Here is a 26,759-nt window from a genome sequence, read left to right as displayed (position 1 = left end):
AAGGAACTGTACCAATCTTGCTGATTTTGACACTCAAGCTAATATCATGCGCCAAAAGTTTCTTAACAGAGGATATCCCCACAGACTAGTACGAGATTCCTTTAAACGAGCCAGATTCTATGATCGGGACGCTCTACTCCGAAAAAAAGTCCCTAAACCCAAGAATCAACTAGTCTGTGTGACTAAACATTCCACACTAGACAACACAGTTAAACATATTGTGAACAAAAATTGGCATATCCTGAATTCTAACCCTACTTCACAGGTTAAGTTTGAAAAACCTTTGTTTGCCTACAAACGCAATAAAAACTTAAAAGATTTGATTGTACACTCGCGGTTTACATCTAATGTTTCCACCTCTGAATTTGTTCAAAGGTCGATTGGAAATAATTTTCCAGTGAGAGGCACGGTCAAATGCTCTTCCTGTAAATCCTGTTCTAGTATTCTGCAGGGAGACTCTTTTGAGCACAATGGATGTCAATTCAAAGCCACAGATATGTGGAACTGCAAGACAGCCAATTGCATTTATTTTATCATTTGCCCCTGCCAACTTGGCTATGTTGGTGAAACGTCCAGATTGATCCAGGTAAGACTGACGGAACATCGTTCGGCGATTCGAACACACAAAACCACAGCACCACTGGTCAAACATTTTGAAGAAAAAAATCATACACCAGATGATTTTAAGTGGTGCATTATCGAAAAAATTAGACTAGCAGAAAACTCAGGTGGCAATGCAGCACGTAAGAAGCGGGAAGTCTTCTGGATTTTTTCACTGGGGACCTTCAAAAAGGGATTGAACTCCGAAATCCCTTGGGAAAATGCAATTGTCTGATTCAGATGGAGTATGAGTTCATTGATCCTATACCAGTTTTGTAATTAAGGCATGACTGACAATGTAAGTGCCGGTCTTGACTGAAACTATTGGCCTTAGCACTATTTGGTAATATTAGTGTCAGATTCTGGCACTTTGACTCTTGAGATCATTTCCGTATAGAGTCTCCCAAGTTTTTGCGGTTAGTATATCAATGCAGTGAATGACGAATTGGTACATTAAAATATTGTGCATTCATGTCATGTAACATTCATGACAGCCATCAGAAAGGATCGTTTTTGATACATTGAATAATAATCAACCGGTATTGTTTATCTTTTTATCTCTTCTGGTAATTCAAGGCAGTGAAGTTCATGTGGAGTCTTTTGTCTATTTCCTTCATTTGCCCACAGTGAAGCCAGCGCCTCCTCTCTGAAGCCCTGTTCATATCAGGGACTCCTGGCATATTATAATTTTTGTATTGTATCGATTTTAATATTATATCATTTTGAATATGATTTATTGAGACCCTTGACAAGGTGGGTCCTTTTTCGATTAGAAATCGTTAATTATATGACTTCCTGTCTTTACGGAATTCTGCTGTAGTCAGCAAAAGCGAGACGAACGGAGTCTTTTATCTATGTCCGTCGTCGTCTGTTGTTTAGCAATTTTGACCCAATAGGAGAACTTCTTAGACTAGGCACTATATTTAAATAGACCGCTACCTGGAGGTCAGTTGATTATCACTCTACATCCAGACAAGCCGCAACATTTGCGCGTCCGAGTGCACTGATACCGGGTTCATCAAACATAATGGCAGGTGAGAGTCGCACCCTTTTTGCCATCGTCACGGGAGAGATCCCCTGTTTTGCATTAGATCACTTAATAGCATAATACTACCATAGATGCGTATAGTGATAATTCCTCTGTACTTTATAGGCCCGACCGCCCCGGATATTTTAAATTCCATCCGAAGCGGAGATTCGGTCTAACAGCACCATAACGGAGATCTGTATAGCCGCTCAAATTACCTTACAGCATCCAGAGTAATTAAGCGTTTCCAGCTACCACCAGGTGAGACATCGTTTCTCGCATTTCGTTTTTTACCATCCTTAACGCCTCCAGGAGGCTGCATTAGCTCAGATGGTGTCTGCCGGCACATTCCACTAGTGCAGTACGCTCTTGCTGATAGATTTTTTATACATTGCAGGTGCGACTTCTGAGACTTGATTCTGTCAAGCATGACATATTTTCATTGGTGCTAATCAAACCGCACGCCCGCAATTCCACGTATATTATCCTACGGGTGAGTTTCCAGACTTGTGGTATTATCAAATGATACTGCATGACAGTTATAAAGCTATAGCTCTATGCGGCATAGTACCGCATGTATACAATTGGCCCAATTCGTGTATTTTTCTTCTTCCTGCATCTTTAGGTATTTTGCAGGTTAGCTATTCTATACATCGAGCTAGTCTATTAATCGAACAATGATTTAAACCGCAACTCTGTGATAAACTATGACCAATGTATGTGTATCTGTCCGCAGATTTTTATCATTGTTATCACACCTTGTGAACATCGCCTGTGTCGGAACCATATAAGACACACCCAATTCCAGAGACATCACTCTGCGGGTATTTTGCATATACATTGTTTGTACCCACTTTTCTTGTGGCTTTCATTTTCGATACCACTGTAGGATAAACGATAGAGTATACTATATTTTTTCCTATTTTACATAGACTCGTTAATTGATTCAGGTATTTTATCAAAGCCTGACCTGATAGATCAGAGTCGATGTACCGCCTAACTGGGTACATTGACCATTTAGATAAGGCAAGCATTGAAGATGTAGCTATCTAGATGTAGCATGCAATACTTATTCACGGCCGCACCACACTCCAAAAGAGCAAGGGAGCAGCTATTTGGTGAAGCATCTTTTGACAACAGGAAGCGCGTGATTATAATCTAACAAATGCCCTTGGCTGCCTGCATCAATGCCATTAATTGTGCCCAAATCTTTTAACAAGTGTGTATCCCCTTTTTCCTTTATTTTTTTATTTATTTATTTTTTGAAAAGATTGAGATGGTATCTTTTCCTAAAAATTCCCCCCTTCCTTCTTTCTTTTTCTCTGCCATTTAGATGTAAATTGGTCCAAATACATTCAAACTTTTGAGCATTTGACCGAGCAAATCCCTGGTCTATGTTAAGTAAGTCGTTTTGGGTATTATTATTGTACCTGACTACATGGATTCATCAAACATGTGTGAGCGAAATGTATGTTCTCACAGCTTATGTTCTCATAGTTTATTTTAAACTTTAAAGATTATATGTGTGTTGTGCTCTCGCAATACCAAATAACATGTACCAATCAGTGAACATAAAGTAAACAAAGTTGTTCGGGAAACCATTTCTTTTGTTGACAATTGTATTAGTTGTATGGATGGAATGGCCTTTTCAAGTTAATTGAAATATAGAACGATGTATGCATGTTTTATTGCCACACCTTAGAAGGTATAATGTACCGTTTTTCTTATGTAATGCTTCTGTATTATCATTGCAGATTGTTTTGTGGCTCCTGAAGAAGGCGTTCAGTCGCCGAAACGCGCGTCGAGTACTGTATTATTGATTTGATGGACACCCCCCTGATTGGTGTTCTTGTGATAAACTGACATGGTCATTGTTTTTAATGTAACCTTTTCACTGTGAACTTTTTTAGCATTCAGTTGTTTAGTTTTAATTTTTATTGTACATTGTATGTGTTCATCAATGAATTGTATCTGTGTCTTTATTAAAACATAGCGAGTTTTTATCACCCCTACACCTTTTCAATTGTCCCTGATTTGGTTTCCTACTTGTTTAGTTTATTTGTAATTCTTTGACTGCCTAGGCATTTTCGCACACAGGTTGTTTACCCTGCCCTAGGAGTCTAATAGAGCATTACCCAGGGGGTCCTTGCTAATCACGACGTAGTTCAAGCTGTGAGGCATTTTTTAATGAGGAGAGTTATTTCCAGGATAATGATTTTGGTGCATGCGGTTGACACCAGTGGTCGTGCTTATGAAGTGAAAGATGGTTGTCCAGTTGAAAAAGAAAAACTTGTGACAACAGAGGCAGAAGAGGTGTTAGGTAATGAGGTTTTAGGAAGACGTGCTAAGGGTCCTGTGTACACCTGGAAGTGTAGTAGTATTTGCAGTGTGCGACAGGATTCCATCAATTTGCTTTGTGATTTTGTACGGTCATTTAATAAGAAAAGTTTGAAGCAGAAAATGAGGTTGTTGCAAGAATTAGATCCTTGCAGAGTGAGAGAAGTGACAGGTTTGCATGGTCATTCACTGGCTTGTCTTTCCAGGAGAGTATGCCAGAGTGTTTTTCATCATTTCAGGATGCTAGCAGTGCATCATAATAAAGTGAGGAAATTAGTTAGAATGTTGTATTATGCTAAGAGTCCAGCAATTATGCTTAAACAATTATGCGCTGCTCTTTTGCATGGTTCTGAAATAGATGTGAAGAATATATGTGAAGAAATTGAGTTTTGTTACTTTGGAAGTAAAGAGGAGAATGTTGAAATTGACCAAGAAGAAGCGGGTAATGTGGAAGATAGTGTACAGGTTTCCAGTACAGATAATTTCCAGAGGGAAATTGCGACGTTTCAGGTCAAATCAAGTGAGAGGCCAAATTTCACTTGTGTGTGTTGTCGACGCACTTATTATAAGAATCAGACTAAGTTAGTGGATTTATATGCAAAAAGTGAAAGGGAAAATAATAGTGAATGGAAGGATTTCACAACATACTTGATGGTAGAAAATTGTTTTGATTTGGGATTGGATCAACGTGTGTGTACTTATTGTTGTTGCAAATTAAATCAAAACCAGATGCCTGCTAGAGCAGTTCATAATAATCTGGAATTGGTTGAGATTCCTTCTGAATTGAAGGATTTAAATACTTATGAATCTATTTTGATCCAAAGTATCCATCCCTTTCAGGCTATTGTAAGAATGGAGCCAAAGACAGGGAAATTGCCTCCATCAGATTTACAGAGAGGATTAAAGGGAAGAGTTATTTATTTGCCTCTAGATTTGAAGAAAAACATTAACACAATTGGAGTAGAAAAAGTGGAAGAGGAACCTCTGGTTATCTTAGTTAATGGGGTTCCGACAAAGAATAAGAAAATATGGCAAGATTTAGTGGATGTTAGTAAAGTTAAAAAGGCAACATTGTATTTGAAAAAATATAATAAATACTATAAGAATGTATATGTTGCAGAAGAGGAAGTAAGTGAGGAAGAGGATAGCGATTTGTGTGCTGGTCAAATTGAGAAAGTAGAACCCTCTACTAGTGAAGAAATATATGAACATTATAGTGTTCATCCTTTGCATTCCAAGGAAGTCATGGGGAATGCTATTGAGTTGTTTCAAATGAAACAAGCCAAAGGGAGTCCCATTAGTGTTTGGGAGGAAAGTTTGGAAGCTCGGTGTTTCCCACAGCTTTTTCCAACAGGTCAGGGAGGAAGATATGATGAGCGACCTCATCAAATTCCTGCTTCTGAATACCGGACTTTGCGATTGTATGCAGGAGATGCTAGGTTTCGACAATGCATTCCTTATTTGTTTCATCTCCTGTTTGAAAGCGATCTGTCTGGACTGTCATATGCAGTGAACCACATCTTGAAGAGTGGTATACACATGCAAAACATCTCGGCAAGTGACTTTATGGATAAAGTCAATGTCCAAGACAGTATTTTGGATTCTCACCTGATTAATCTCATGGCGTGTCAGCGTGGTACTAATGAGTACTGGTACCGTCGTCATGGTGATTTAAAATGTATGCTGAGGAACTTAGGAACTCCCACATGGTTCCTCACTCTGAGCTGTGCCGAGTATGGCTGGGAAGACTTACTTGAATTTCTACGAGAGGCAAATGCTAACGTAGAAAACATCGAATTCAAGACACCCGGAGAACTGTGCTCTTTGGATCCAGTCAATGTATGTAGGTACTTCAATCATAGATTTGAAGCTATGATGTCTTTCATCATGAATAAGAAGAATCCACCTCTTGGAGAGGTGTTGGATTTCTTCTGGAGAAAGGAGTACCAAGCAAGAGGTGCTCCTCATATACATATGTTGCTGTGGATCAAGGATGCACCTAAATTTGGAACGGATCCAGAAGACTCAGTGATGAGTTTCATACAACAGTATTCTACGTGTGCTGTTCCAAACGCAAAGGAGAAGAAAAGCATAAGAGAAAAAGTTCTGCGTTTCCAAAGCCATCGATGTGGAAAGTACTGTCGTCGTAAATTCCGAAACAAGGACAAGTTCTACACCAAATGTCGTTTCGGCTTTCCACGACCGGTGATTTCTAAAGGAAGAGTAAACAGTTTGATGTCTTCGCTGCGACATAATGTGATGAAGAAATCACCTAAAAACACATACAATTTGAAGAGGAACGAAGAGTCCAAGTACATCAATGACTACAACCCGGTGATTTTGTCCATGTGGAATGCTAACATGGATATACAGTTTGTGGCTGATAACTGTATGGCTGTGGCTCGGTATGTGATGTCTTACATCACCAAAAAAGAGAAGACAGAATTGAAGGATATGTGGGAGGACATTTCCCATGAAAAGAGCCTCAGCAAGAAGTTGTACAGTTTCAGTCTGAAGATGTTGTCGCATCGAGAAATTGGAGCGTACGAATGTTCTGACCGGTTGTCTTCAGCAAGTCTCTATGCCAAGTCCAGGAGTATCGTTTGGGCAAGTCTTGGTCTTGCTGCAACGCGTAATCGAGTTCTCAAACCTGTGCGAGAAATTGAGTATTTGGCGGAAAAGGAGCCAAACAGTACCGACATTTTGAAAACCAACATGTTGGATACATATTATCCAAATCGAAGCATTCACCTCGAGAATGTTTGTTTATATGAGGTTCTTCAAAATTACATATTCAAGAGGAACATCAAAGAAGATACTGAGAAAGGAGTGTATGCTGTAATAGGAAGTGAGGGATGTCTGGTCAAGCAAAGAAAATGCCACTTGGTAAACCATCGAAAATTGAGTGGCGAATCTCCTGAAAAAAAGGAGTTTTTCTATTTAGCACTTTTGCAACTTTTCAAGCCTTGGCGTGCAGAAGAGGAACTGCTTGGAGATTTTCTCTGTTACGAAGACTCTTTCAATGCCGCCAAGGAGACCATAGAATGTCCTGCTTTTCCCAAATATGTAGAAATGTTGAATGCGGAAATTGAGCAGGAAGCAATGATTGCAGCCGAGATTGCCAGAGACAGTTCTCAGGACAGTCAGAGTTCTGCTTCATTGAGTCAGTATCCACTAGGAGGACCTGTTATCGAAAATGAAGCTGCCACTGCTATGAATGAAGTGGAAAGAGCCATGGCACATGCTCAGGAGGATGCGGTTAACTTAGAAGAGTTGGAAAGACAACTCAACGTTGAGCAGAGAAAAATATATGACGAAGTTACCATGCAAATTGATCATGGATTAAGTCATGACAAGAAAGAGTGCTCATGTACGTCGTTGAAGCCTGTCCGACTGTACGTGAGTGGAGAAGCGGGAACTGGAAAAAGTTTCCTTATAAAAGCAATTTCATGTTATTTGCAGGAAAGGACAGAGTCATCGCTGTCTTGTGTTGTCACCGCTCCAACTGGACTGGCAGCACATAACATTAAAGGGATTACTTTACATCGTTTACTGATGCTGCCAGTGGAGCATGACAACAAATTACAATATCACAAGCTATCTGGAGATGCTTGTTTTGAAGTTTCAAGAATCTTGAGGAAAATGAAACTTCTTATCATTGACAAAGTAAGCATGGTTTCCAATGTCATGCTTGCCTTTGTGCATTTGAGAATGCAAGAAGTTCTCAAAACAGAGTATGATGTGTTATTTGGTGGCAAACACATCATTGTTTTCGGAGATCTTCTGCAGCTGACACCAGTGAAAGGGCAACCTGTGTTCAAAATGCTCACGCATGAAGATACCAGGAAGTGCCTAGGCAGCATTGGCAACGTCAATATATGGTTAAACTTCAATTATGCTGAACTGCATGAAAATATGCGTCAGGCGAAGGATGAAGTTTACAAGACTATTCTACAAGATGTTAGAATTGGAAAAGTGACCGAGCATGGGAAAGAAGCTTTACATGCACGATTACTGTCAAATTTATATCCAGAACAAGATGTTGTGCCTGAGAATATTTTTCAGAAAATTACTGAGAAGAAATCTGGAATATGTTTGATGCCAACTCTTGCAGAATGTGCCAAATTCAACAACAAAATGTTGCATTTAGAAAAGCAAGAGATTGTGAAACTGGAAGCTATTGACAGAGTAGAGCATATGGGATCAACAATTATTTTGTCTGAGAATCTGAAAACAAAATTGGATTCATTAGAGAAGAGTATATCTAAAACTGCAGGTTTTGAAAAGACTCTGAATGTGTGCTTGAACTGCCGTATAATTTTAAGAAGGAATTTACATGTTGCAAGAGGTCTTGTAAATGGATCAATGGGTAATGTTGTTGATTTTGTAAAATACAGAAATAGAGATGGAATTGAATTTTTAAAAATTAAATTTGATGGCATTGAGGAAGTACAGCTAATTGGTCGTTGTTCTGCTAGATTTTTGCTTGTAAAAGACTTATATGTTCGCCGTAAGCAGTTTCCTGTTTGCTTAGCATATGCGGTGACAATCCATAAATCGCAAGGTTTAAGTGTAGACAGTGCATTGGTGAATATTGGCAGTTCTGTGTTCAAGGAGGGTATGGCATATGTGGCATTGTCACGAGTTAGAACTTTATCGGGATTGTACTTGATTGAGTGTGATGTCACAAGCATTTGTGCGGATCTAGATTGTGTTAAGGAATACAATAGGTTAAGAAGAGAGTATGCGCCACATTTGCCTCAATATCCTTTGTTTGAGAAACGTGTGGTTGGCCGGAAACGAAGAAATGTGACCAATACTGGGGAGGTTGTAGCAAAAAGACGAAAAGTCGATGAACCTGAAATTATAAGCAGAAACAAAAAGGACTCTGTTGAAGATGTTGTTGGTTTTCAATTTGAAAACAGTTCTGGTGTCAACTGCTATGCTAATGTAGTGGTTAATGTTTTGTTTTCTCTAGAAAATGTAAAAGAAGAGATTGTGGTCAATTCTGATCAAAGATTTTGCAGTTTGTTAAATTCTGTCTTAGAAAAATGTAGCACTGATAGAACAAACATAGAAAGTGTGTCTGAAATTCGAAATCTGTTAGACAGATGTTCAGGCCAAACACAATTCTCTCAAAATATTCAGCAAGATTGTCAGGAGTTTTTAATGTATATGCTTGATGTATTGCATGCTGAAGGTGTAGATGTAGATCAGCTGTTTGGGCTTTCTTATCAATGGCAGCATGACTGCGAGAACTGTATGGTATCAAGTACTACTAGTGTAGACTCAGAAAGATTTATATATTTAACTTTGCCAGACAGTAAATCAGTCTCCTTTAATAAGCTAGTAAAAGCAGCTGATCACAACATGGAGTGTAGCCAATGTAAATCTGAAATGATGTCCACATTATTTATACGAACATATGGCCAGTATGTCATTTTAATGTTCCAACGATGTAGGCCTGATGGAACAAAATTGACAACTTTAATTAAAAAATTTGTAGCTTCGCAGTTGTCAATATCAGGAAGGACTTTTGTAACTGCAGCAATTATATATCATGACGGTCCTTCAATAACATCAGGACATTACACAGCTTATTTAAAGTCTAGAAATGGCTGGTCATTCTGCAATGATTCTGTTTTAATTTTCAAAAAAAATGTGCCGTATGACCTTAAAAACTCTTACCTGGTGTTTTTAAAACCAAAATTTTAGGGAAAGAATCTCGGGATGTGCTCTGAGGAATTTCAAGAAGTTCTAATGGCTCCTACACGATTTGGCCTTGAGGATAAGTGTAGTTCAGAGAGATAACTTCTAACCATAAGACTGGACGTCATGGAGAAATAAGTGCACTTTGAATGAGTTCAGAAAAACGATTTCTTTTTATAAGCTAATTGAAGCAGCCAATCAAAACATAGAGTAGAGGGAATGTAAGTCTGCAATGCTGTCTACTGTTTTACATTGCTTTGTGATTAAAAGTGATGTAGAGAATTAAATAATTGTAGTAGTCATAGAGGTAGTGTAAGTCTGCTTCATAGTAAGCAGTATCAGTGTCATAGGAAATGTAGAACATGACTGAGGAAGAAGGGGAAGATATTACTAGTCCAGGATTGTGAAAATGATCTTCAACATTTTAATTCTGAAAGTTGCGGAAATGCCAAATGACGGGATTGGCTTACAAGAAATCCAAGAGTTATAAATGGCTCTGACAAGATTTGGCCTTGTGGAAACTTGTGGTAGAGAGCAAGAAGTCATTTATTGTATGTAACATGTTTTTCAAAACGATGGAGGTTTTCTTTCAGAAAGTGGCGGGCTGAAAGTAATAACAGCACAACAGAGTGTAAGCTGTTCATAGGACATCCTTTGATGTCATGGAAAGTAAGTTAACTTTAAGGAGTTCTGAATTCTGATTTGTTATGTTGTATGGGTTTTTTAAACACAATCATTTTGATTGTGTTTTTTTTTCCCCGCTGTTATATGATGAATACCTTCAAGTCACTGTTTTTAGTGAAATTTGATACATTCTGAGAACAGCAAAAATAAACCATTTAACATGTATAATTAATTCTGTACTGTTTCCATTTATGATGTACATTTAGAACTGTGTAGGAGGCATGGAGAAGGAGAGGCTTCTGTAAGTGTCAAAGTTCTTGCATACAGTGCTCATATTCTACGTAGTCTTTCATATGATAGACTACATTTCCACAATGAGATACCTAAGCAAAGGAAACACAGGTCATATGATTGTGGAATGAGCAAAAAAATGTGCATGTTTTTGAATTATATTACCTGTGTTTCCTAACATTACACACCACATTGTGTAGATGAGGTTTAGGCCTGTTCCTGGAGACAGAGGAGGTCTGACATTTGTTCAAGAGTGCAGTGGACATTAATCACTTCGTTGGTAGGCCTCCACATGTATTATGTCCTCTGTTCTCTTCAAACAACTCGAAATTTCATTTGGAACCCTGAGTAGGTCTCACCTCAAACAAACCTCTGGATAGGACACATCTTTTTGGCATCCTGAAGCAATCATTTAAAATGTTAGTGTCTTGCGACACTTTTCTGAGACAACAGCAGTGCAAAAGATGCACCATGTTTTAAGATAGGCCTCACTTCATCTGCATCAAGATACTGTTAGTTTAAAATGTATATCTTTAGGACTGTGTAGGGGGCCTGGAGAAGCAGAAGCTTCTGTCAGTGTCAAAGTTGTTGAAAAACTGTTTGTCCTTCAATCTTTTCCCTTGTCTTTTGTAATTTTTAAATACATGTTTTAATATTTTTCAAATGTCTGTTCTCTCTTTCACAGATTGAAAGTATAAAAACAAAAAGTGAGTAATTTAACGACAATTATAAGGTAAATGTTTTGTATTCTTTTCGTTACATTTCTATCACATTCACCTACTATTAGTTCCACAGCTTTATTTCTTTAACCCTCAGTTTCCTGCCTTTGCTACTTTCCTCATTCCTTTCTCTTTTACCTACTTACTCAACTCCTTCCACTCTTTTTCTCAGTCCCTCTCTTCTCATAGTTCCTCACTCTTGTTCACTCACTCCGTCTCTATTACTCTTAGTGTCTTTGACTGATCACTTTTTCACTACTTGTTCATAATGCTTTCTCTGTGTAGTTGAAGCACACTAACGGGCATATTATGAACACAGCCAATAAAATTATTGCTGTTTTTATTGGCAGAAAACTGGTGCAAAAGTGGTTTTAGCGGCAGTTTTCTGCCGCAAAAGCGGCTTTGGTGACATATTTCTGCCGATAAAAGCTGCAAAACTTTTATTGCCTATGTTGATGATATGGCTCTATGTTATTTACATTTCTTTGCTGTTTCAATTAATCTTTTTCTGTTATTTTTTGTTTTCTGTTTTCTATTTTTTCTCTCTGTTATTCCCCATGTTTTAATCTTATTTTGAACATTCACTCACATTCTCCAAGAAACTCTTCTTTGTTATTGTTCTACTCTCTTTTTTTTCTTTCACTTCCTTATCTATTTTGTTTTCCACAATTATACCCTCTTCCGTCTTTTCTTCGGTAAATAGATCTATTAAACAGTATCTCTGGTTTACTCCCTATAGCTGTCTTTCTTTTAACATCACTCTCTGTTTACTTTCCTTATACTTACTCTTCTATTTGTTTTTTTTTTTTTGGTTCGCTCCCGGTTCGCGAACCGGGAAGCGAACTGGGAAGCGAACTAAAAGAAATAGAGCTTGCTAGAGTGCTAAACATTCTAGCAATTTTTTTTGAAAGGGGAGGTAGTTCTGAAAAGAACTTTATTTTAATGTTTTTGCTGTTTTATATTTTTTTTATTTTTTGAACATTTTTTGGTGTTTTTTGTATTTTTTGAACAATTTTATATTTTTTTTGGTTTTTTTGGGGGGGGGAAACAACAAAAAACAGGCATTGAAAAGGGCTCAACAGGAGCAAAAAAAAAATTACTGTGTGGGGCGGTTAGGGCAATTATGATTGTTATAAGCCAGGTTGATGGAATTAATACTCATGTTGCCACATGATATCAATGCACCGCAGTGCAGACAAGTAAATTTCATATGCCCAAAATTATCCTGGATGTTTGGCACGGTTTCCCGTGCCTCTGCTGCTGTCAATGAGATTAACGAGGTTGACCTGGCCACAGGAGTTGCTGTTGGGTTTTGTTCCATGTCACGAATTTCCGCCCGGCTGTAATTGAGTGGATGCCACCTGCTCATGTGCCGATGCATGGTATAGTTCCCATAGCTATACTTTTTATCAGTCCCTCTTGATAATTTCTCTTTGCAAATGAAGCAGGTGACATACCTCGCATTCACTTTCTTCTGCCCTGAAGGGATTGAAAAAAACTGCCAAATGAAACTGGCTTTCCTATGGGAAACCCGGGGCACCTCTTCCAAGAACTGTGGTCCTTCTCTCTCCTCTTCCTCTATTTCTTCCTCTTCCTCCTCTGTGTTGGTGATGACCTGGGGAGGTGGTCCTCTCTTCCCATGAGGAGGTGGAGGTGGTGGTGGGGGTGCACCAGCTGAAGCAAGTACTGAAGCCATTGCTTTACTATGAATAACGGTCTTCCTCTCACAATGATGAAAGTCAGAGTGAGGAAAGAAGGAGGGGTTTTCATCATTTGGGAAAAACAATAGTTCTAAACCAATGAAAAGTGTTATTTTTAGGTCACCTGACCTAGCCTTACATGATTATGAAACCAAAAGTTAAATGAACCAATGAAAAGTTTTATTAACAAGTCACATGACCTCTCACGCTTATGTTACGCGCTGCGGAACGCGCCCCGGATCGCTTCCGGGTCGCTGCGCTTCGCGCCTCGGTTCGCGCACCGGAGCACTTCCGGGTGCGCTAACGCGGTGCGTCATAAGACGCATTACGCGGCAATGCGATACGTCGCGCTTTCGCAACGCGCCGCGGATCGCTTCCGGGGAGCTGCACTTCGTGCCTCGGTTCGCGCCCCGGAGCACTTCCGGGTGCGCTAACGTAGCGCGTCATAAGACGCATTACGCGACAACGTGATACGTCGCGCTTCCGCGACGCGTCACGATGTTGATTTCTAATGCGGCAGTTGCGCTAACGGAACGTTTACCGGTTCGCGGACCGGGTCGCGGCATCAAATTGAGCTAACGGAAAGCTTCCCGGTTCGCGAACCGGGAGCGAAACAAAAAAAATATTTAAAAAAAAATTATTAATAAACATATAAAATATATTTTTGGATTTAAAGAAGAATACATTTTACAGCTACAGATATTAGCTTTTAAAAAACCAATGAAATTCACTGAAAAAACCATAGGTTATAGACCATATATAGTTAGGAATTAGCATTTACAAAACCTTGAAAATTCACTGAAAAAACCATAGGTTATAGACCATATATAGTTAGGAATTAGCATTTAAAAAACCTTATTTTACTCACACAAAACCATTGAAATTCCATATATAGTTAGTTGCACTAACTATATATCGCGCACCCGCAATCCACTGCTGATGCTGTCACATATTACATCATTCATGACATGGTCAGTGACATCACTGATGACATCACTGATGACATCTCAAATGACATCACGGATGACATCACTGATGACATCTCATTTGACATCAATGACCACATCACTGATGATATCATTCATGTGACAATACAATGCATCTCCTCACATTTTAATATAACCTCTGTTACACTCAGTGTTAAATACAGAGTATAATTTTTGAAACCATTGACACACCAATACTAGTTACTACATACGCACTCACTGATTCCTACGTCTACACACACATTCACTCATTCACCCATACAATCATTCATACATACAATCAATCATCTTTACAACACTATCATATGCACTCATACACCTATACAGACACTCACACTCTGCCACTCATCCATGGAGTTACTCACACACCTAGTCAGTCCTGTAAAGAATCAATCACACTTCCATTTTCTAATCTATACAGTTAAACATAGAGCACCTTACGTTTTCAACCATATACTAACACATACTTACTCTCTTATACAATCATTGATACAAGTACACATTGATCTGCACAGAGTCACACACCTCCCAGCCAGCCACACACACACTCAATCTCCCATGCAAATACTTGGGCAATCAATCAATAACCCATATAGTTACTCATATAGCTACTGATCAACACATGCTGCAGTTTACAGAACAACAGACATAATGATGCACAAATTAAGACAGTTTAGTCACTAACCCATGCACTCAGTGAGACACATGTAATCACTCACTCATACATTCAGTCATGCACCTACTAAATCCTTCGTCCAGACACTTATACTTCCACTCATTCTTCAATATGTAAGACATATTTTAACTTTACAGAAACATACAGTCACTGGATGTTGTCATCAGTGATGTCATCAGTGATGTCATTTGAGATGTCATCAGTGATGTCATCAGTTATGTCACTGACCATGTCATGAATGATGTAATATGTGACATCATCAGCAGTGAATTGCGGGTGCGCGATATATAGTTAGTGCAACTAACTATATATGGAATTTCAATGGTTTTGTGTGAGTAAAATAAGGTTTTTTAAATGCTAATTCCTAACTATATATGGTCTATAACCTATGGTTTTTTCAGTGAATTTTATATATATATATATATATTTATACATATATATATATATATTACCTACTGGCGGTCGCCAGTAGGTAGTTATAGTTAGGATTGATTTCATAGGGAAATCGCAACATTCTATTGGGAATAACTTTGGCGCCGGTTGAGGAATCTGCCTGAATTTTTTTTCAACTTTGCCTGGCGGCTCTCCGCTCCTTCCCTGAAAGTTTGGGGGGGATTCGTCAATTGGGGGCCGAGATCAAAGGGGGTCCCAAAACGTGTTTTCCCCATGTTAATTTCCATAGGGCGGTCAAACTCACTTTTAGCTCGAACGGCTGAATGGATTTCCACCAAACTTGGCAAAATTGTAGGGACTGCTAGCCCGATGTGCCTTTGCTATGTCTCAAGATATGTGCTCAAGTGGATTTTGAGTAATTTGAGTTAAAAAAAAAATATATATCTATAAGCGCGCCCTGGTACGCGCACCGGGGAGTGCACCCTGCGCGTAACGCAAATAACGCGAGTTTGCGCGCGGAAAGCTGATTGGCTCTCGGGTGTCTGTAAACATTCCAAACAGTCCGGAGCGGCCGCCATCTTGTGTCTCAGTAGGATCGAGACACAAGAGGTGGCAAAAAACAAAGGGGCAAATGACCAAAAGGGGGCAGGGTAGACCCCCCCTGACCCCCTAGGTTTGATGTGGGGGCCATAAAAGACTCCGCGGGGGAAGCGCCCGGTACGCGCACCGGGGAGCGTGCCGGGGAGCGTACCACGGGGAAAACCCAGTGAAACAGGAAAATAATATTTTAAAGTGATTAGAGGTAGGGTAGCTCTGCATAGAGTTGTTTTGTTGTTTGGGTGTTTTAAGTACCAACATGTAGGTACCAATGCTGTCATGTAGGTACCAATGCTGTGTCTTAAATTTAATGTACACCGTTTCCTCTGTAGATATCTTGCGTGTTGTTACAGAAGTTATTGTGGTATATGGAATCTATATCATAGTCTGTCAGGAGAGCAGAAACAACATGGAGGCAGGAGATGAAAAAGAGATGTCAAATACACATTGGAGATAATATATTGGGAGAAAGGAAGTATCTATAAGCAAAATTACTATGTAACAAAAAAGTTGCACAGTATACTATACATCTGACTTTACATTATAATCAATTTGGTACTAGTTTATGAATTTCATATAAAAATGAATAATGTCTCAAACAATTTTAGAATTATTAAATATACATTTATTTTTCAGATTCTTTTTCCAAATTTAACAGAACTTCTAATAACAGATTGTCGGAAATGTCCTCATTTTGAATTACCGAATCTACCGCTTCTACACATTGAACTAATTCATAGTCCCGTGATTTATCCATGAATTCTAAGTCATCATTGGGTTCAATAACTTGTTCATTGTTGCTCTCCAGAATAATTTCGAAGGAAATATTTTGCTCTCCTTCCATTTTCTTGCTGTAATTTGTATAAAAAATAAATATATCAGTAGAGATAGGGCCCTGTTGGGTTTAAGTTCAGTCAGGTAGTTTTGATTTTTTAACAGTGAAGTTATCTTTGGGCAGTGTATGGTATCAGGCTGGAAGTAGAAATATAAAAAAGTGTATATCATGAAGCCTAAGTAAATTTATAATTATACAAGACAAGCCTAACTCCATCCATAACTATAACAGAGAAGTGTATCTCAATCTATAACTATTACAGAGGGATAGTATATAACTATCAGAAAATGTTTTCCAAATTAACTTAAAGTGCACAACATACTTCAGTTTTCAAAATAACATCTTACCTTTCAAAAACAAGTTTAAGTTCTCAGTGGAAATGCTTTTGAAATGTACTTCAGGAAGTAGTAGTCAAAATGGCTGTGTTTCCCTCTCTTTCTTTATATATATTCATGTACATAACCAATCAAATGTCATGAAATAATAGTAGAAAATGAAAGTAACATTTTAATTGGTTGTAAATTCTAACACTTCAGATGTGTTTTTGTCAAGTAATTCACCTCAGGATATTTAGAGAGGGCTACAGGCCAAATGGCTCAATGGAATTCCACCAAATTTGGCAAAATGGTAGAGACTGGTATGTAGTATGGCCTATTCTATATTTGGTGAAAGTGTCTCCAGTGGTTTTTATGTAAATTAACTTTTAAACATTTTTGGGAGCGCTTCCCGGTGCGCGCCCCGGTACGCGTACCGGTAGCGCTACGGGAGTGCTCCATTTTGTGTTTCGGTAGATTTGAGACACAAGATGGAGGAGAAACCACGTTGGGAATGGGTATAAGGGGCACTACCTGACCCTCTAGGTTTTCTGAGGGGTCTTAGGAGGCCCATATAGGCGAAAAAATATATATATATTTTAAGCGGGGGGAGCGCCCGGTACGCGCACCGGGGAGCGTACCGGGGAGCGTACTTTGGTGAAATATAGTGAAAAAAGTTAGAAAAAGATAATCATTTGGAGTGATCAGAGATAGGGTAGCCCTGAAAAGGGCTTTTGGGTTCTGTGGCTGATTTAGGTACCTACAAGTAGGTACCAATGCACAGTCTTAAATTCAGGAGGAATATTCTATTCCCCTCATCTGAGAAGTGCACACCATCTCCTCTGTAGATATCTTGCATGTTGTAACGCAAGTTGTTGTTGTATATTGAACCCATTCCATAGTCTCTCATGTAAGCAGAAACAGATTTATTCACATGTTTCCGTGCTTTCTCAAATTGTGGACAAAATTGGTTGGACCAGTTCCATTTCTGTCTTTGGCATATATTGGAATATACCAAGGCAGTTTGTGGAAAAAGTGTCATCAATTGCCCAAAGATGTCCTTTAAAACCATCTCTAGACCTACCCCAGTCAAAGTGCCTAGGTCATTTCCACCACAGTGCAAAATCATGACGTCAGGGTGCGGCAGATGGTAAAAGGTTTTCACCAATGGCATCAATTGATGACATCTCAATCCTCTTTGACCAATCCATTTTATGTGCACATTTGGTAAATCAAGGTTGTGAAAATTTTTGGTAGCTGCATACCTTTGAGCCCAGTGAATGTAGCTATGTCCAATAATCCACACAAAGTACATGGTGAGAGGAGGTTCTGGTGCAGTCAGATGAAGTGTAGGAATGAAATGGCAGTTGGAACAGTAGGAGTTTGCAAAAAAAATAAACTGGAGTTTCAGTGCTCTTGAATCACAAGCAATGATTGGTGGATTCAGATAGTTGAAAACTGAAAGTTAGGGTGCATGGTTCTGTTGTGTGAAAGAAGTAATTTGAATGGTTAAAAAAAAGTCATTTAAAGAAAGATTGCAGTGGATAAGCTGGTGTATTGAGAGGGCAAAAATCCTTGCTTATTTGATTTGCAACATTGTAGAATAAACTTTTAACCCTGGGAGCTCAGTGAGGGGGGAGTTGCTATGGTAACAGGTAGAAAGGGCTGAGGGGGGGAAGGGTGTTGATTTGAAAATAGAGAGGGAAGAGTTTTGATTGGTTACCATGAGGAATATGTGTGTAGAATTAGAGGTTTTCTGTGCCATTAATGGCTGCAGTGCCTGGAGAACATACCTTTTGCTCTGCTAAAGAAATATTGGTGTGTGTATCTGACACTGTTCTGAATCTCCCAAAGCATTTGTAAAGGTGAGTTATGATTCATTTAGATAGAGTTCAGATTAAGAAGCACATTGATTTTCTTTGCTGTTGGTTTGTGTGATGCTTTTTGAAAATGCATGGTTTCTATATTTGTAAAATAGAGGATTTGAATTTTGTGAAATAGTGATGTTTCAGTAGTGAAGTTGAATGGTTGTACATAGGACTTGCACTCTGTATCTAAAATGTTATTTTAAAAATCAATTTTAGGGTAAATGAATGGGTTTCAGTAGTGAAAATGAATGCTTGTACATAGGAGCTGTGTTGTGTCCCTAAAATGGTAATTGAAAAACGATTTTAGTGCAAATCAATGGGTTTGAGTAGTGAAAATGAATGCTTGTATATAGGATCTGTGCAGTGTTTCTAAAATGTTAATTGAAAAACGATTTTAGTGCAAAACAATGGGTTTAATAGTGAAAATGAATGCTTGTAAATAGGATCTGTCCTCTGTTCATAAACTATTAAATAAAAAACTATTTTAGGGCAAATTAATGGCTTTCAGTAGTGAAAATGAATGCTTGTACATAGGACCTGTGTTCTGTTCCTAAAATGGTAATTGAAAAACGATTTTAGTGCAAATCAATGGGTTTGAGTAGTGAAAGTGAATGCTTGTATATAGGATCTGTGCAGTGTTTCTAAAATGTTAATTGAAAAATGATTTTAGTGCAAAACAATGGGTTTTAGTAGTGGAAATGAATGCTTGTAGATAGGATCTGTCCTTTGTTCATAAAATATTAAATAAAAAACAACTTTAGGGAAAATTAATGGCTTTCAGTAGTGAAAATGAATGCTTGTACATAGGACCTGTGTTCTGTCCCTAAAATGGTAATTGAAAAACGATTTTAGTGCAAATCAATGGGTTTGAGTAGTGAAAATGAATGCTTGTATATAGGATCTGTTCAGTGTTTCTAAAATGTTAATTGAAAAACGATTTTAGTGCAAAACAATGGGTTTTAGTAGTGAAAATGAATGCCTGTAAATAGGATCTGTCCTCTGTTCGTAAAATATTAAATAAAAAACGATTTTAGGGCAAATTAATGGCTTTCAGTAGTGAAAATGAATGCTTGTACATAGGACCTGTGTTCTGCTCCTAAAATGGTAATTGAAAAACGATTTTAGTGCAAAACCATGGCTTTAACATTTTTAAAAAGGAAGAAATAGTGTGTGCATAATTATATAAAAATATTTGAATCTTTTACAAACATGTTACCTGTTTTACATCAGATTGGGAAGCAGACTGAGTTTCTTTGCTGTTGGTTTGTTTCTTGGTAGGAATGTTTGCAAGGGATAGGAAATGTATTTTGTAAAATAGTGAGTTTTCAGTACTGAAATGGAATGATTGTACATAGGACCTGCACTGCGTTTCTAAAATGTTATTGAAAAATCGATTTTGCGGCAAATTAATAGCTTTTACATTTTTGAGAAAGAATAAAAAGTGTGTGCATGATTAAATAAAATAATTGGAAGCTTTCACAATCAAGTCACCTGTGTTATCTCAGATTAGGAAGCACACTGAGAGCCTTATTTATGAAACAACGATGCGTCACTTTTAACTGTGCACTCCTTGTGATACAAATGATGCATTATATTTAATGTATGACGCATCATTGGACGCATCAGTGGAGAAGCGTGGCTCAGTCGTTAGAGGCGGCAGACCCGGAAGCTGAGATCGGCCGTGGACCAGGGTTCGATTCCCCGCCTCGGTGGGTCTCGGACTCAAAAATTCCACGGACTCGATAATTCTCGCTCCGGTGTCTACTCAACTCACTGGGTGACACTCTGCGACTCTGGGCAATAGCTTGCTTAATCTCCACTACGGCCCCTCGCGGCGGGATGCCTGGCTTTCACCTTGTGGATACCCTGCCGGGGTATCTCACAGGGGAATACCAGGACGGGTTCCCTAAGCAAGCGCTTAGATACCGGGTCGGTGATTTGCGCTATATAAATACATGTACATTTACATTTACATTTACATCATGTTTCTAGGATTTACAGATAAGTCAGTATTTCTGATGTATCTGTAAGCGCAAAAGTGACGAATTGCTGGAGTGTGTCACAAAAATGACGCAACTCTAGCAATGCATCCTTTCACATGGGGAAAGCCCCACTTGAAAGCGTTTGCCTCAGTCTTACGCCTGCTGTGAGGCAGGTGCAAGATTTTGACGTAACAGTGTCCTAAAAGTGATGCAGTGAAATCTCATAGATTTCACTGTGTCACTATTACGAGGCTTTTTGTGGAGAATGCCCCCTCTGTGTACATTACACCTGACAGAGGTATAATGTGGCGCAGAGGTTTAAAAAGTGACACATCTACCTACATGTGTCACTTTTTAAATATGGCGCAAAAAGGTACAAGGTTTATGCCGCCGATGTGTCACAAAAAGTGACGCATCAGCAGTGCAAAACTGACGCTGGGCCTCATAAATGAGGTTCATCTTTTTTTGCACATTACTCCAGTTTAGTCTTGTCCACTGCACTCTTGGACACAAGCCTCACCTTTTGTGCTCCCCTGGACAGGCTTCATCTCATCTGCACTCCTGCTTAGGTGTCAGAATCCTTTTACATGGGGAAAGCCCCATGTGAAAGCGTTTGCCTCAGTCTTATGCCTGCTGTGAGGCAGGTGCAAGATTTTGACGTAACAGTGTCCTAAAAGTGATGCAGTGAAATCTCATAGATTTCACTGCATCAGTATTACGAGGCTTTTTGCGGAGAAATGACCCCTCTGTGTACATTACACCTGACAGAGGTATAATGTGGTGCAGAGGTTTAAAAAATGACGCATCTACCTACATGCGTCACTTTTTAAATATGGCGCAACAAGACACATGTTTTATGCGCCAATGCGTCACAAAAAGTGACGCATCAGTAGCGCAAAACTGACGCAGGGCTTTATAAATGAGGCTCATCTTTTTTTGCACACTACTCCAGTTTAGTCCTGTCCACTGCACTCTTGGACACAAGCCTCACCTTTTGTGCTCCCCTGGATAGGCTTCATCTCATCTGCACTCCTGCTTAGGTGTCAGAATTCTTTCATATGGGGAAAGCCCCATGTGAAAGCGTTTGCCTCAGTCTTATGCCTGCTCTGAGGCAGGTGCAATATTTTGACGTAACAGTGTCCTAAAAGTGATGCAGTGAAATCTCATAGATTTCACTGTGTCACTATTACGAGGTTTTTTGCGGAGAAATGACCCCTCTGTGTACATTACACCTGAAAGAGGTATAATGTGGCACAGAGGTTTAAAAAGTGACGCATCTACCTACATGCGTCACTATTTAAATATGGCGCAACAAGACACATGTTTTATGCCGCCGATGCGTCACAAAAAGTGACGCATCAGTAGCGCAAAACTGACACAGGGCTTTATAAATGAGGCTTATCTTTTTTTTGCACACTACCCCAGTTTAGTCCTGTCCACTGCACTCTTTGACACAAGGCTCACCTTTTGTGCTCCCCTGGACAGGCTTCATCACATCTGCACTCTTGCTTAGGCCTCATAATCTTTTTTTAGAATAACATTTGAAAAACAGAGAAAAGGTCATAGGTATAAGCTTTTCATTGCACTACTGAAACATTTTTGGGGCAAATTAATGTCTTTTACATTTTTGAGAAAGAATAATTAGTGTGTGCATGATTACATAAAAAATGTTGACCTTTTCACAATCATGTCACCTGTGTTACCTCAGATTAGGAAGTAGATTGTACAGATGAGGTGAGGCATGTCCAGAGGGACAGAAGAGGTGAGGCCTGTGTTCAAGACTGTAGTGGGAGAGAGGCTTTTCTTGGAGAGCATAAGTGGTGAGACCTGTGTCTAAGAGTGCAGTGGACTAGGCTTCATGAAGCCTATCCCCCACTGCACTCTTAGACACAGGTCTCAAGTTCTTTGCACCCGTGGACACATCTCTGTTCTACTACACTCTTCAATAGAGGCCATACTTTTTGTGCACCCCTAGACAATCCTTACCTCATCTGGAACCCTGAATAGACTTCAACTAATTGGCATGCTTAGAGAGGCCTCAGCTTATTTACACCCTTGGACATACGTTATGTCATATGCACCTACTTACTATCAATTATACTCAATACATTGAGGCCTGTTCAGAGGACAGAGATGAGGTAAGGCTTGTCCAAGGGTAAGAGGAGGTTAGTCCTCTTCATTGTAGTCATGGACACTGATTGCTTGTACATAGGACCTGGACTGTGTGTCTAAAATGTTATTCAAAAAATGATTTTGGTGAAAAAAAAGACTTTTAGTTTTTTGAGAAGGAATAAATAGTGTCTGCATGATTAAATACATATATTTCATCTTTTCACAATAATGTCACGTGTGTTACCTTAGATTAGGAAGTAGATTGTGTAGATGAGGTGAGGCATGTCCAGAGGGACAGACGACATGAGGCCTGAGTTCAAGACTGTAGTGGGAGAGAGGCCTTTCCTGGAGAACATAGGTGGTGAAGCCTGTGTGTAAGAGTGCAGTGGACTAGACTTCATGAAGCTTATCTCCTACTGCACTCTTAGACACAGGTCTCACTTTCTTTGTACCTGTGGACATACCTCTCTTCCACTACACTCTTCAATACAGGTCTCACCTCTTCTGCACCCTTGGAGAATCCTCACTTGATCTGTAACCCTGAATAGACCGTTTGCTTTTTGTCATTGCTTTGTTGTTTGATAATAGTGGTCTATAATGTGCTTTTTTTTAACACAGATTGAAATCAAGATTTCAAGAGTAAGGAAAGATGCCCTCAAGGCAAAGAAGAAGGAAGAATGAAATACGGTTCCGAACAAAAACAGCAAGGGAATTAGAGCACTCTTCAACAACAAATACTTCAAAAAACAGGAACAAAGCTCCTGGTAAGACAACTAAGTCTTTCTTACGAAACATATGTAGATCAAGTAAAAATGTTGGACAGCATGTAGTAAAAGAGAATGAGAAAGTAAATTTGAAAAGGAAGGAGAGAACCTCAAAGAATCCTACAACTGGAGCAGGAGAGAATAATATGTATAGGAATAGAAGGCAGAATCAGTTTAGAGACATTCGTAAACGAATGTTTCGCAATAGGGTGGTTTTAAATTTGTTAAAAAACATTAGGAAAGGTAAACAGAGAGCTGCTTTTTATAAGAAAAAGAAAAGTGTAGAGAAGATTGTTGATCAGGCTTTTGAAGTTAAGAAAAAATTATTTATTTTAATAATCAATAGAATTAGGATACTTAACAAGACAATTGATGTTTTCAAATCAAACAGTAGATGGAAAAGAGTAATTAATCGGACTAATTTTTGTAAAGTTTTTTCAGGAGAATGGATGCACAGTTCAAGTTGTGAGCCATTTTTTAATGAGGAGAGTTACTTCCAGGAGAATGATTTAGTGCATGCAGTTGACACCAGTGGTCGAGCGTATGAAGTGAAAGACGGTTGTCCGATTGAAAAAGAGAAACTTGTGCCTAGAGAACCAGAAGAGGTGTTAACTGATGAAGTTTTAGAGAGACGTACTAAGGGTCCAGTGTACACTTGGAAGTGTAGTCGTATTTGTAGTGTGCGACAGGAATCAATTGATTTGTTTTGTAATTTCTTACGTACATATAGTAAGAAAAGTCTAAAGCAGAAAGTGAAGTTGTTGCAAGACTTAGATCCTTGCAGAGTGAGAGAAAACACAGGTTTGCAAGGGCATTCACTGGCTTGTCTTTCTAGAAAAGTCTGTCAGAGTGTTTTTCATCATTTTAGGATGTTAGCAGTGCATCATACCAAAATGAGGAAATTAGTGAGAATGTTGTATTATGCAAAAAGTCCAGCACTTAAGCTTAAACAATTAAACAGTGCTCTTTTGCATGGAACTGAATTAGATGTGAAGAAGATTTGTGAAGAAATTGAGAGTTGTTATTTTGGTGAAAAAGAGGACAGTGTAGAAATTGACACAGCAATTCAAGGTAATGTGGAAGAGAATGTACACATTTCAAGTACAAAAAAGTTTGAGCAGGAAATTACCAGGTTTAAGGTGAAATCAAGTGAAAGGCCGAATTTTACTTGTGTGTGATGTCGACGAAGTCATTATAAACATTAAACTAGATTAGTTGATTTATACATAAAAAGTGAAAAGATGAATAATTATGAGTGGAAGGAATTTGCAACTTATTTGTGGGTGGAGAATTGTTTTGATTTGAGTTGTGATCAGCGTATTTGTAAATATTGTTATGATAAATTAAATCAAAACAGAATGCCTGCCAGAGCTGTTCATAATAATCTGGAGTTGGTAGCCATTTCCCGTGAATTGATGGATTTAAATACATATGAGTCTATTTTGATTCAATGTGTCCATCCTTTTCAGGCAGTTATTCACATGGAGCCTAAGATAGGGAAATTGCCTCCTACAGATTTGCAGAGAGGATTAAAGGGAAGAGTTGTTTATTTGCCTCTAGATTTAAAAAAATTGATACAATTGGTATAGAAAAAGTAGAAGAGGAACCTTTAGGTATTCTAGTTAATGGGGTTCCGACAAAGAGTAAGAAAATCTGGCAAGATTTCGTGGATGTTAGGAAAGTCAAAAAGGCAACGTTGTATTTAGTCAAAAACAATGAGTATTACAAAGATGTATGTGTTGCAGCAGAGGAAACAGCTGCAGATGAAGACAGTGATTGTTCAGGCGGCCAAATTGAAAAAGTTGATGTGTCTAGAAGTGAAGAAATATATGAACATTATACTGTTCATCCTTTGCATTCCAAAGACGTAATGGGGAATGCAATTGAATTGTTTCAAATGAAAGCAGCAAAAGGAAGTCCCATTAGTGTATGGGAAGAAAGTTTGGAAGCTCGTTGTTTTCCACCGCTATTTCCAACAGGTCGAGGTGGACGATATGACAATCGACCACTTCAAATTCCTGCATCTGAATATCCAACTGTAAGATTATATGCTGAAGATCCAAGGTTTCGTCAATGCATTCCCTATTTGTTTCATTTACTGTATGAAAGTGACTTGTCTGGGCTTTCTTATGCAGTAAACCATATACTGAAAAGTGGAGCACATCTGCAAAATGTTTCGGCGAGGGACTATATGGAGAAAGTGAATCTGCAAGATAATATTTTGGAATCTCATTTAATCAATCTCATGGCATGTCAGCGTGGTACAAACGAGTATTGGTACCGTCGTCATGGAGAATTGAAATGTATGCTAAGAAACTTAGGAACTCCTACATGGTTCCTCACTCTTAGCTGTGCCGAGTATACATGGGACGACTTACTTGAATTTCTAAGTGAGGCAAATGCAAATATACAAAATATAGAATTCAAAACACCTGGAGAACTGTGTTCTTTGGATCCAGTGAATGTATGCAGATATTTCAATCATAGATTTGAAGCTATGATGTCTTTTATTACCAACAAAAAAAATCCTCCCCTTGGAGAGGTTTTGAATTTCTTTTGGAGAAAGGAGTATCAAGCGAGAGGTGCTCCTCACATACATATGTTGTTGTGGATTAAAGATGCACCCAAATTTGGAACAGATTCGGATGAGACAGTGATGAGCTTCATTGAAGAGTATTCAACATGTGCTGTTCCGAAAACCTCCGAAGAAAACAGTTTAAGGCAACAAGTTTTACGCTTTCAATCCCATCGTTGTGGAAAGTACTGTCGTCGAAAATTCAGAAACAAGGACAAGTTCTACACAAAATGTCGTTTCAGCTTTCCACGACCAGTGATTTCTAAAGAAAGAGTAAATAATTTGATGTCTTCTCTGCGACATACTGTGACGAGGAAGTCACCAAAAAATACATACAATGTAAAAAGAAACGAAGAGTCCAAGTACATCAACGACTACAACCTAGTGATTTTGTCCATGTGGAATGCTAACATGGATATTCAATTCGTTGCTGACAACTCTATTGCTGTGGCTCGATATGTGACGTCTTACATCACAAAAAAAGAAATGACAGAACTGAAGGAAATGTGGGAGGACATTTCACATGAAAAGAGTCTAAGCAAGAAATTATACAGTTACAGCCTGAAGATGTTTTCGCATCGAGAAATTGGAGCATATGAATGTTCTGATCGATTTTCATCAGCAAGTCTCTATGCCAAATCTAGAACCAT

This window comes from Lissotriton helveticus, chromosome 6, assembly GCF_964261635.1.
Source record: "Lissotriton helveticus chromosome 6, aLisHel1.1, whole genome shotgun sequence".
In the NCBI taxonomy this organism is placed as follows: Eukaryota; Metazoa; Chordata; class Amphibia; order Caudata; family Salamandridae; genus Lissotriton; species Lissotriton helveticus.
Note: the sequence above shows the minus strand (reverse complement) of the source record.